Source organism: Gopherus flavomarginatus, chromosome 6 (assembly GCF_025201925.1).
Source record: "Gopherus flavomarginatus isolate rGopFla2 chromosome 6, rGopFla2.mat.asm, whole genome shotgun sequence".
Lineage (NCBI taxonomy): Eukaryota > Metazoa > Chordata > Testudines > Testudinidae > Gopherus > Gopherus flavomarginatus.
In genome coordinates, this window is record NC_066622.1 from 54491605 (window position 1) to 54503364 (window position 11760).

At 51.4% G+C, this 11760-nt stretch overlaps 1 non-coding gene across 1 annotated transcript; it reads right to left on the reverse strand.

Moving 5' to 3' along the window:
• Positions 1-2907: 2907 nt before the first annotated feature.
• Positions 2908-2980, reverse strand: TRNAV-AAC (transfer RNA valine (anticodon AAC)). The gene has a single exon. It is a non-coding gene; the product is annotated as a tRNA-Val (tRNA).
• Between the last annotated feature and the right edge of the window lie 8780 nt (positions 2981-11760).

The following is an 11760-nucleotide window of genomic DNA, read 5'->3' on the forward strand; positions in this document are numbered from 1 at the left end:
TAGCCTCACAACCTGAGCCCCAGGAGCCCAAATCAGATCATCCAGGCCAGCCAGGCCACAGGGATTTTATCTCAGTATAGCTGCACTCTCAGGGTATGTCTACATTGCAATGCAAGCCCAGGGTTCGCAGAAGTCATGTCAGCAGCCCCAACACATAAATCTAAACTATGAGGAAAAGACCCACCCACAAATAAGCTGGGCAGTGTCCTTCTCCCTAAGGTTCGTAAGTCCAGCAACCAAAAGTCATTTAACATGAGCCATCTCCTCTCTGCACCCCACTCACAGCTGTTGTCCTTAGTCAGTGCAAGCCCAGAGGTGCCTCTGTAGAGTTCATCTGCCATCCTGGGTGGAAAAGGGGGAAAATAAGAAGCCACCGTACTCACTATGTTGTCTAGGGACTCACTCACCCCTCCACAGCCACCCTGTCCTAAAGTTGGTCTAACACATAAATTTTAGCATGAGGAATCAGGCCCCAGCCCACTTGGCTTTGGAACCAATGTCCCCTGCCAAGCAAGTGCTATTGAATTGAGGGTGAGTCCCTCCATCTGGGTCTGCCAAGCACAGTTCTGCTGCCCTCGATTCACACAACAAGGACAACAACCCTTTATTTCTCCTGTCCCAATAACAAGGAGACTGGGAATCCAACACCAGCCAAAAGTGATCATTTTGGCAAGCAACCCAACATATTCCCAACCTACTGTAAAATCCACATGAAGACTCATACACGAAACCTTGCAAGAAAATCTTCCTGAGGGGGTCTGAAGCACCTGCTGCTGGGGGGAAGGAAGGAGCTGTGGGTTGAGATTGAGGGGCACTGGGAATAGGAGGGGGTTGTGGGTTGGGACAGAGGAGAAGGGTGAAGAGGAGCAGGCTCTGGTTGGGAGTGAGGAGCAGTGAGCATAGGAGGGACTGAGGGTTGGGACTGAGGGGCACTGGGCAAAGAGGGGACACGGCTTTAGGCTGAAGAGTATCCTCATTTGGGGATCCAGCAGAACAGGGGAAGGCAGCAGGTGATTCTAATTCCATAGGGATATTTTGTGTGTGTGCGTGCAGGGGAGGAACATGCTATATGCCCAGAGGCCTTTATTCCTCCAGCCTGCAAGGACAGAGGGGCTGTCAGGAAGTTGCCCCTTCAATCCTCCACACACAAAGGCCCTTCTTAGAAAAGGCAAAATCCTGAAGAGAAAAAACATCAAAGAAGACTCCAGAAAGACAGATTTTTAAGATATAATGAGTAGTTTATTACCTGACCAGGGACTTGATCCCTCAGATTAAAAGTCTGATACTTTACCAACTGAGCTAGTCAGACTCACAAACAAATACAGCAAGCTGGTGCAGAGGAGAAAATAGTCAAGGAAACGAAAGCAGGAAACAAAAGGGAAACCTGCTGCTCTCTCTGGCCTGGTCAACACTACGAGTTTATGTCACATTAACCCTGCATCCGTCTACACAAAGAAGCCCTTTATATTGATATAAAGGGCTCTTAATACCGGTATCTGTACTCCTCCTTGATGACGAGTAGTGCTGAAATCAGTATTGCCATGTCAGATCAGGGTTAGTGTGGCTGCAATTTGACGGTATTGGTCTCTGGGCGCTATCCCACAGTGCACCATTGTGACTGCTCTGGACAGCAATCTGAACTCGGATGCACTGGCCAGGTAGACAAGAAAAGCCCCGTGAACTTTTGAATTTCATTTCCTGTTTGCCCAGCGTGGAGCGCTGATCAGCACAGGTGACTATGCAGTCCCAGAATCAAAGAAGAGCTCCAGCATGGACTGTTCGGGAGATACTGAAGCTGATCTCTGTATGGGGAGATGAATCTGTTTTATCAGAACTCCGTTCCAAAAGACGAAATACCAAAACATTTGAAAAAATCTCCAATGCTATGATGGACAGAGGCCACAATAGGGACTCAACGCAGTGCTGAAACTTAAGGAACTGAGACAAGCGTACCAGAAAGTCAAAGAATGAAATGGACGCTCATGGAGGGAGGGGCGACTGAGGATTGTAGCTATCCCACACTTCCCGCACTCCTCAAAAACCATTTGAATTCTTGGCTGAGTTCCCAAAGCCTGAAGGGTCAAAAACATTGTCGCGGGTTGTTCAGAGTATATGTCGTTCCCCCGCCTCCTGCCCCCATGAAAGCAAAGGGAAAAAAATCCTCTCTCACCTTTTTTCAGTGTCACTGTATGTCTACTGGATGCTGCTGGCAGATGTGGTGCTGGAGCACTACACAGCAGCATCCCCTTCCCTTCCCTTGCGGACGGCAGACGGTACAGTAGGACAGGTATCCATCATCGTCGTCCCGTGAGTGCTCCTGACTGGCCTAGGTGAGGTCGGCCGGGGGTGCCTGGACAAAGATGGGAATGACTCCCAGGTTCATTCATAGCAGCTGGAGGCTGCGCTCCCCTCCCCCCTTTGATCCCTGCTTGCAGAAGCAATAAAGTCAGTGTTGTTTCAAATTCCTGCATTCTTTATTACTTCATCCCACAAATGGGAGGATAACTGCCATGGTAGCCCAGGAGGGGTAGGGGAGGAGGGAAGCAATGGGTAGGGCTCTACTAACCCCACTTAGCCGCACAGCTACTTCCCTGCCTTCCTCAGCTCAACTTTCCTCTATTGCCCCATTCCTGCCTCACTTCCTCCTTTGGCCAGTCACGCAAAGGAGCCCAGCAGGAAGTGAGAGCCTCTATAGGCCAACCTCCAACAGCAGAGGTGGCCAAGTAAACAAGCCTCTAAATGGTGACTGGCCTAACTACTCTAGGTTCTCCAGCCTGACACCAAGGTGCTTTTTCCACTGCTGTCAGCATCCTCCGTCATGCAGGGGTTGGAGTTATCCGAGGGACAGACCAATAGGAGGAGTGGCCTTTCTGAACAACAAGGGGATCTGGGAAAAGGAAGCCAGCATGTTTCTGCCTGGTTTTGAACCAGGGACCTTTTGCGTGTTAGGCAAATGTGATAACCACTACACTACAGAAACTCCACCTACTGAGCTGTTGCTCACTCTGGCACAGACCGATGGACAAATCTAGAGAATGTGGTGGTAGCCCCTCGATAGGTCAGCTGGCAGGGCAGAGGACTGGAGCCAGCACTCAGGAAGTCGTCCTTACCTCGCCCGTGTGACTCCAGCATGAGGGAGAGCTTCTTTTTCTTCTCCTTGCTGACAAAGAGCAAGAGAAGAATGAAAGGTCAGGTGGGCCAACTCGGTGCAGAAGCCCATGCTGTCTTTTCCTGCTGCATAGCCTGAAATGAGGGACTCGTGGCAGTTAAAGGAACTGCTGCACTCTCAGAAAACATCCCGCCCGTGCATAAAGGAGGATAGAAGAGCCTGTTAGTCTAGCACGCTCCCAACTGAACCGTTTCAGCAGCTGCTAGGTTTCTTTGTCGCCTATTACTTTTCTGTCTGGGATGTTGTTGTCAGCTGTGGCACAGAAAAAGGACGTCATTGCGAGCTACCCATGAAGATAAGATTAACTTTTGCCTTCCTTGCTCGGCTTTACTTGCTTCCTCACCCTATTCCTGCCTTAGTTCCTGTGTTACCTGAAGGCAACGGGGGCCCAGCAGTACGAAGAGGAAGTTGGACAGCTAGACCCTTTTGGCAAAAGTTCTACCACCGCTTGCCACCCCACTCTCTTCTCCCGGCTTCACATATTGACCGTCAGGGACTTGGTGCCCAGCAGCGCAACGGAAGGCAGTGGACAGAGCCACCCTCGCCTTGAAGCTCTGGCTCATTAAACCGTATCTTCAGTCGCTGATGGCCAATGAGAGACCAACAGCGCTTGCTATTTTAGCACTTGAAAATTCCATTGGTCAGTCACTGGATCTCTTTAATGCTGTTACATAACAAATGAAAATAGAATCTCAGTGTGACATTCTGTACCTTTGGGGGAGTGTGCTGTAACCCCCATACTCCTCATTTTCATATAATCATGATCTTATATGCAGAGCATGCCTTGTAAGGTATCAGGGGAAAGGATATGATCTGCTGAAAGTCATTTCTCTACCCATAGATGTTTACCATTCATGCATATGAAGTTATGAGAATTGTGCAGTGTGGTTATCACTATGCTGTAAGGTGGGGGAGTCAGCCAAATATTAGCTCCCCAGTGACAACAGCAAGGAAAGTAACCAACACCCGGACAGGGTGTCAAACAACCCATCAACAGCCATTGTTCAGCAAGGGAGCTACAGTGCAATCACTTACCTGCAAGAGGACACCCCAGGGGAATTGCTCAGACTTGCTTGGAGAGACGCAGTGATGCTCACCTGACTCTGAAGGGGGAGCAAAGCCAAAAGGGAAGAAAGGACATGATAAAAGCAGAGACATTTGCCATGCTTTGTCTCTCTCGTCCACCTACATCTACAGACACCCCCACACCAAGCAACTGAAGCGCTGACGAAAGGGGAGAGCCTGGCTGAAAAGCCACCAGCCGGCCTGTGGTGAGAAGCATCTAAGTTTGTAAGGGCATTGAAAGGGTTAAGATCAGCTTAGAGTGCATTTTGCTTTTATTTCACAAAAACAACAAGGAGTCCGGTGACACCTTAAGAACTAACAGATTTATTTGGACACAAGCATTTGTGGGTAAAAAGCCCTCTTCTTCAGATGCATGGAGTGAAAATTGCAGATAGAGGCATAAATATATATTGGAACATGATGTAAAGGGAGTTACCATACAAGGGGAGAACCAGTGTTGAAGGCTAATTTAGTCAGGGTGGATGTGGCTCTCTCCAAGTAATTGACAGGGAGGTGTCAATACCAAGAGAGGGAAAATTGCTTTTGTAGTGAGCCAGTCTCCCCAGTCCCTCTTCAAGCTCAAATTAATGGTGTTAAGTTTGCAGATCAGTTGTAACTCTGCAATTTCTCTTTGAAGTCTGTTTTTGAAGTTCTTTGAATGGCTTCTTTTAAATGGCTACTTTGAATGGCTACGTTTAATTGTGTTATTGAATATGAACATGTAAACGTGTTATAGAAGTCCCATGTGGTCTAGTGGTTAGGATTCTTGGCTTTCACCCAGACAGCCTGGGTTCAATTCCCCACACAGGAACAATGCAGAGCTTCTCCTTGGAGGGGAGACAGGAAACAAAAACAATGGGAAGGGATCCTGCCAGCAGCAGAGCTGAATAGAGTTAGGAGCAGTACTGGATTTGACATGGTACCATAGTGCTAGGCCCAAGTTCTGAAGGGACCTGTAATAGTCACTTGCTCCCCTCTGCAGAAAGGGAGCCTCAGAGCAGCCTGGACTCAGTAGGGGAGCTGAGACCCCATAGGGCCCTGGGAGCTGTAGTTCCTTGACCAGCTCCCTGCCTTGGAGCAGAGAAGGAACATTTCACAACATTCCCTTGGCTGCTATCAACAGGAAAGGGAGGGGGGAAGCTGTGAGACTCCATGCGCTGCAGCTTGCTGTGGCTGGGGGCCTGGCTCCTAGAAGGGGGAGCCACCTGTGAATAGGGAAGAGGTGTGACCAAGGAGTAGAAGGCTTTGACCCAGGTAGCACCCCCTCAAAAGACTTCCCCAGTCAGGCTTAGGGATGCTGGTGTGACCGCGCCTGGCAGGCCCCAAAGATGGAACTGGATGGACTAACTGGACAGGGCCCCTCTCTATCTGAAGCTGGGCAAGGGAGGTATGTGGATTCCACCAGAAGGTAAAATGGTAAGGAAGGAAGGGGAGGCTCTACTGGACCTGGACAGCTTCAGATACAGGACAGGAGGATTTCCACTTCTGAGCCATGAAAATAGAAATTGACTTTTCCTTTCCAGATGTATCTAATATTCAGAAAGGGAATCTAGCCCCTGCCTTCCAGATCTGAACACCTCAAAATCAGGAGTGCTCAAGCTCAATTTGGGCAGCTGCTACTTCATTTCTCCCAAATCAAATATGCTGATCCACTGTCATTTACTGTAGAAAAAGTAGGAGAAAATTGAGCAACAAACGTTGGGGTCTTCACAGTGCTAACGAGGACTGGAATTGCTATTTTCAACAGCCATTACACTTTTTGTTTTAGTTTTGTTTGTTTAAAAGGAAGACAGTGATAGTGCACTGGCAAATTCCCCATAGAAACAAAGAATGGAACAAAAGAATAATAAAGGCATCTCAACTTTCCTCATTTATGTAGGACAGTCTTATTAGATGGATCCAGACATCTTCCAATCACAGAAGCTGAAAATTGTTCCACTTTACTGCAGTTCTGTAACCATGCAGGAACCTAGAGGAGGAAAGTGCCTAACTCCAGAGTCTGCAGCTGCCTAGGGCCAGTGCTGAGGATTTAGAGTCCCTAGTGCTGCCCTTGCAAGGTTCAAGCATGCTCAGCCTTGGCATTGCCTCCGCTCCTGTGGCTAGTAGCTGCAGCTGTCTAAGGCTGGCCTCTGACAGTTGCCCCATGGCTGTAGCTAGAGAAACTACAAGTGGCTCTATGACTCCTGGGGCCATTAAGCTAGAGCACCTAAAGACACTGGAGTTAACCTCAAGGAACAGAGGTCACCAGTAGGAAAGGAATGTCGGGGGAGCAGGGAAGGCGGGAGCAGGTCAGGCTTGCAGAGGGAGCTTCCAGCTGGTTGGGAGCATGTCCAAAGTAGAAAGGAAACAAGTATTGATAGAGGTGGTGGTGACCAGGTAGCAGACTAGCACGTAGATGGGAGCAGAGGGAGAGACGCTGGTGTTTTCAGATTCCCAAGGGCTAAGTCCTCACTTTGGGGAAATGGTGTTTGCAGGTGGCTTGCTCACATGGCAGGATGGGGGCTGAGGGAGGGATCTGTCAGAACTGATCAGGTGTCTGCTGGCTTTAGGACTTTGAGCTGAGACTAGGACCACATGCAGTGACTGGTGACATGGGGGGGAACTGGAGACATGGCTAGAGAAGGTCTGAATGAGGAAAGAGATAAATCTGTGGGGAGTTTCCTTGGTCACTATGAAAGTTCTGCTCACTGTGGACACTGGTAAACCCACATGGGTGTACAGCTCAATAAGAAAACCCGCGGGCTGAGGGAGCTGTGTATGGCAATGCATATAGTCATGGAGAGCTGTGTGATCAAAATGAAAAATGTCTCTGAGGTTAAGTACCGGGTATACGAAGGCACCAATGGCACTGCCCCAGCAGGCCCACATTCGGAGCCCACAGTGACTACACTGGGGCCCACAAATATGTTTGGTGCCAGGGCCAACAAAAGGTTAATCCAGCCCTGACTGCCTGAGCACTATTTCAGCCTCACATTTTTGGGTGGAACTCCCACAGTGAGAGCTGCAGAGCACTCCCCCGCAACACACACGCACACACTCGTCCTGGTGTTGGGAGGGGAACAGGAGAAAGGACAAAAAAAGAGATGAAGAGAAAGGAGGGAGGGACAGGTGGATGGAGGAAACGGTGAAACACAAAGGACAAACCATAATGTCCCCATGATTCTAAGGGACAAAATCCCAGGTGCGGAATAAAATTCTGCCTCCTTAAGCTCATGTTTTCCATGCCTAGAATTCAACTCTCACCAGATGGATCAGACTGAACAGGTTTCACACCTCCAGGAGGCTCTTACCTTCTAAACAGGGACGGCTGTTTTCTAGTAAAATCACTACAAGGGAAGGAGAAAACTGGAAAGAGGTTTCTCCTGGCGCTCACGTCCGTGAACCCGAATACTCTCTCAGTCCTCAGACAGAGACCTGGAGAAGGAGACTTGCTGAAGCAAAGCCACAGGGGTCTCTGAGGTTTCCCTAGCCCCTGGCCCCTGACTGATGTCAGGATCTCTCTGTGAGGTCACCACCTGCTCCCCAATAGTCTTTAACCAATAGTGTGAGGTCCTGCAAAAGGCCTTTGTGATGTCACTGCCACACCCCGCCCTTGCTGTGCCAATGTCCTGCCCCTGGCCAGGCACTTTGGAGCTTTGAGCTACTCCCTGTGGATCACCTCACTCAAGGAGCTTTTCTATAGAGCATCCTCAGATGTCTAAGCACACGAGTGCCATGGCAATGAACTGACACACATGGCACCAAGATGAGATCATTAGTAGGCTAACCTATAGGAGAAGGACACCCCAGCATTAGTAGGGGAGAAATCCCTACTGAACATGCATTACACCTAGCAGTCCCTGCGTGGGGTCAAGCGGGGGCTGCGGAAGGGGGAGACCTGGGAAAGGGATGGATGGAAAATGTCTGCGCAGCCGGAACATGGCCGGGGGGCGAGGGGAGAAGAGCAGGTGACCCCTGAGGAGCGGGAGAAAAAGGGAGGGCTGAGATCCCCTCGGAATTACCACTGCCCCCTCCGTGGAGACCCCCCTCCTCTCCTGTCCTGCCCCCTTTCTCCCTAGAGAGCAACAAGCAACATCCAGGCTGACACCCCCTTCCCTCAAACCCCTGAGAAGTTCCCTGTTCCCCTCCCCCCATTGTGCCCCATTTTCTCTCCCCTTTGCCAATGGCCAGTTCAGATCTCAGGTTTGAGGTGTTTCCCCCCATTTTCACCTGCAGTGATTTGTCCTTGTGTAGGTGGGAAATGGTTCCCCCGAGTGATTTCTGAACTGGGCAGAGGCTGGGGGGGGCCTGAGACAGGGACACCTCTGGGCTGGGCTGGGGGGGCCACTCTCTGCTGGCAACAGGGCGTGGGAAGGGCCAGGAAGGGGAGGTGGAGCAAGTGTCCTCCATAGAGAGGGTCCAGCCCCAGGCTGCTACCAGTAGCACATTCCTATCCTGGCCGGTGGGGGGCTTTCTCCAGCTGGGACCTGCCCCCTAGGCAGCCCCAGGCTCTGACCGCACCAGCCCCGCCTGGAGCCCCCAGTGAGTGAGAGACCCCGGAGGGGGAGGGGAAGGGGGAAGGAGCACTGGGCCCTGACAGGAAAGTGACTCTCTCCCCTCAGATCTTGGTGTTTTCCTCTCATGTTATCAAATATGCAGTTTAGGACACAATTTATTTGCAAATCTCAAAGATTCAAATAAAATAACCTAAACATTTGCCCCACTTCTCTCTAGTTGTCTGTTTCTAATTGAATATGCCGTGAGATTTTCCTGTCTCTAATTATAAAATAATAAGAAAATCTCAGATTTACACCTTTTCTCAGATTATTGAACACAAAATGTTTGCAAATGTTGCCCATTTCCTCTTTATTCATTTATCAAGTATTCATGTGAAACACTCAGATTTTAACTCCTATCAACAACTGATATAAAATCCCTCTGATTTTCCACTTTCCTCTCTATAATTTGCAAAATGGATCCAAAATCTCTGATTTCCACCCTTTGTCTTTCATTTCTGAACACTGATCTGAAAGCTCAGGTTTTCCCTCTGTGTCATTATCAAATGTCAATTAACAATCCTCTCAAGTTTTGTGCTGTTCCTTATGTTTCTAAATCCCAAAAACTTCTTCCTTCGGGGGAAGCTGTTGCCCTGAGTCGCTCTCCATTCTGGATGTTGCAGGGGATTAAATTTCCCAGTGATTGTCTTTCCCCTCTCCTTTGAGGATCATTTGTTCCCTCTTTTAGCTCTGTTAGATATTTGCCAAAGAAAGAGACCAGCCTGATATTTAATACACATCAAAGCCAGAGGCCTCCCCCTGTTTGGGGATCAGTGGTTCGCAGCTGGTAGTGGGAGAGTTGGCTGGCCCCTTTTCTTTTCTCCAGCTGGCACAGGATGAGGGGGTCACTCTGAGTGCAGCATGTCTTAAGAAGTATCCCAAACCACAAGACAAATGGTCTCTGTGAAGGGTTGCTTCCCACAGTGCTAAGATGTAGCCACCTCTGGCAGGATCCATGGTGGCTACTATTTGCTAGTGACAGGCCACGGAAATTTCTTACCTATTTTGCCCCTCCATGCCAGGCCTGCACAACATACGGCCCACAGGCAACATGCGGCCCGTGATGTCTCACTGTGCGTCCCGCAGCCGGGAATCAAAGGGCTCTGGGCTGCCCGTAGCCGCGGGGAATCCAAACCCCTTTAAAGTTCAGCCGCAGCCGGGATTCAAAAGGTTCTGAGCTGCCCGCAGCCGCAGGGAGCCCAGAGCTCTTTAAATCTCAGCCGCGGCCAGGATTTATAGGGCTCTGGGCAGGCAGGCGGGGAGCTCAGAGCTCTTTAAATCCCAGCCACCAGGGCCGGCTTTAGGCCAATTTAACCAATTCCCTTGAATCGGCCTCGCTCCTAAGAGGACCCAGCACCCAAGCCCCAGTACCAGCAAAAGCCAGTGCGCTGTACCAGGGTGGCCCAGTTTCCCCAGGGGGCAATTTAAAAGGCCTGGGGCTCCCAGCAGGGGCTGGAACCCCAGGCCCTTTAAATTGGCACCAGAGCCCTGCTGCTGGAGCCCTGGGGTATGGCTGCGGGGTCTGGGGGCTATTTAAAAAGTTCAGGACTCCCATTACTTCTACCTCCCCGGCCCTTTAAATAGCCACTGGAGCCCCGCCGCTTCCGCAGGGTTCCTGCGGCTATTGACAGAGCTTAGGCAGTGGAAGCAGGGGCGCCCCGGGCCCTTGAAATAGCCCCCAAGCCCCAGGCTGCTGCTGCTACCCTAGTGGGAGAGGGGGGAGGAGGAGGACGAGGAGGAGGAGGAGAAGGAGGCACTCACCATAGAGGATGGGCTGTACCCCCTGTACCTGCACCCCCTGCCCTGCCTGCAGCCAGCCCGTCCCCAGCCAGCCCCTGCTGCACCCCCTGCCCGCACCAGCCCCGCACCTCCTGCCCTGCTTGCACCAGTTCCTGCCTGCAGCCTGCCCATCTCCAGCCAGCCCCACACCCCCTGCCTTGCCTTCAGCCCTGCAACAACCCCTGTCACCAGCCAGCCCTGCACCCCCTTCCCTGTCTCCAGCCAGCCCCTGCCACACTACCTGCCCTGCCCGCACCAGCCCTGCACCCCCTGCCCTGTCTCCAGCCAACCCCGTACCCCCTGCCTTACCTTCAGCCCTGCACCAACCCGTCTCCAGCCAACCCTTGCCGCACCCCACTGCCTGAAGCCAGCCAGTCCCGCACTGCTTTGTCTCCAGCCCTGCCAACCCATGACGCACCCTCCCTGTGGCCCTGCCTGAAGCCAGCCAGCCCACCCCACACCTCTTGTCTCCAGCCTGCCCCACACCCCTTGCCCAGCCTGCACCAGACCCTACCTCTCGCATCCTCCCCCTCCCCCACCTCCAGCCAGCCCCATGTTCACTGGTGCCCTGCAGTTCCAAGGGAAGTAACCCTGCACACCTGCTTCAATGAGATGGGCAGGGAGCAGCTGGGACCCACACATGTGCACCCTAGCACACCCTAAGGGAGTGGCAGAGCTCATTTCTAGTTCAGACCCATCTTTTTAAAAAAGAACTTTTAGGTAGGGTTAACATACATCTGTACTTTCCCGGACATGTCAGGCTTTTTGGTTCTTAAATCGCCATCTGGGAGGAAAATACGGACGTATGGTAACCCTACTAGTACGAAAAATACATACTGTGGCAGAACTTTTTATAGGGAACCGGTTGTTAAGAACTGAAAGGCTTTTTTTTTCCCCAATCATCCCTGCGGGGCCCCGCCAAAAATGTTCAAATTGGGCCCCGCACTTCCTAAAGCCGGCCTGCCAGCCACGGCCGGGATTCAAAGGGCTCTGGGCTGCTCGCAGAGATTCCCGGCCGCAGCTGAGGTTTAAAGGTCTCAGGGCTCCCCACCGCCACGGGCAGCCCAGAGCCCTTTGAATCCCGGCAGCAGCTGAGATTTAAAGGGCTCAGGGATCCCTGTGGCTGCAGGCAGCACAGAGCCCTTTGAATCCTGGCGGCAGCTCCAGGGGATGGAGTGAGGCTGGGATTTCAAGGGCTCAGGCTCCCCTCAG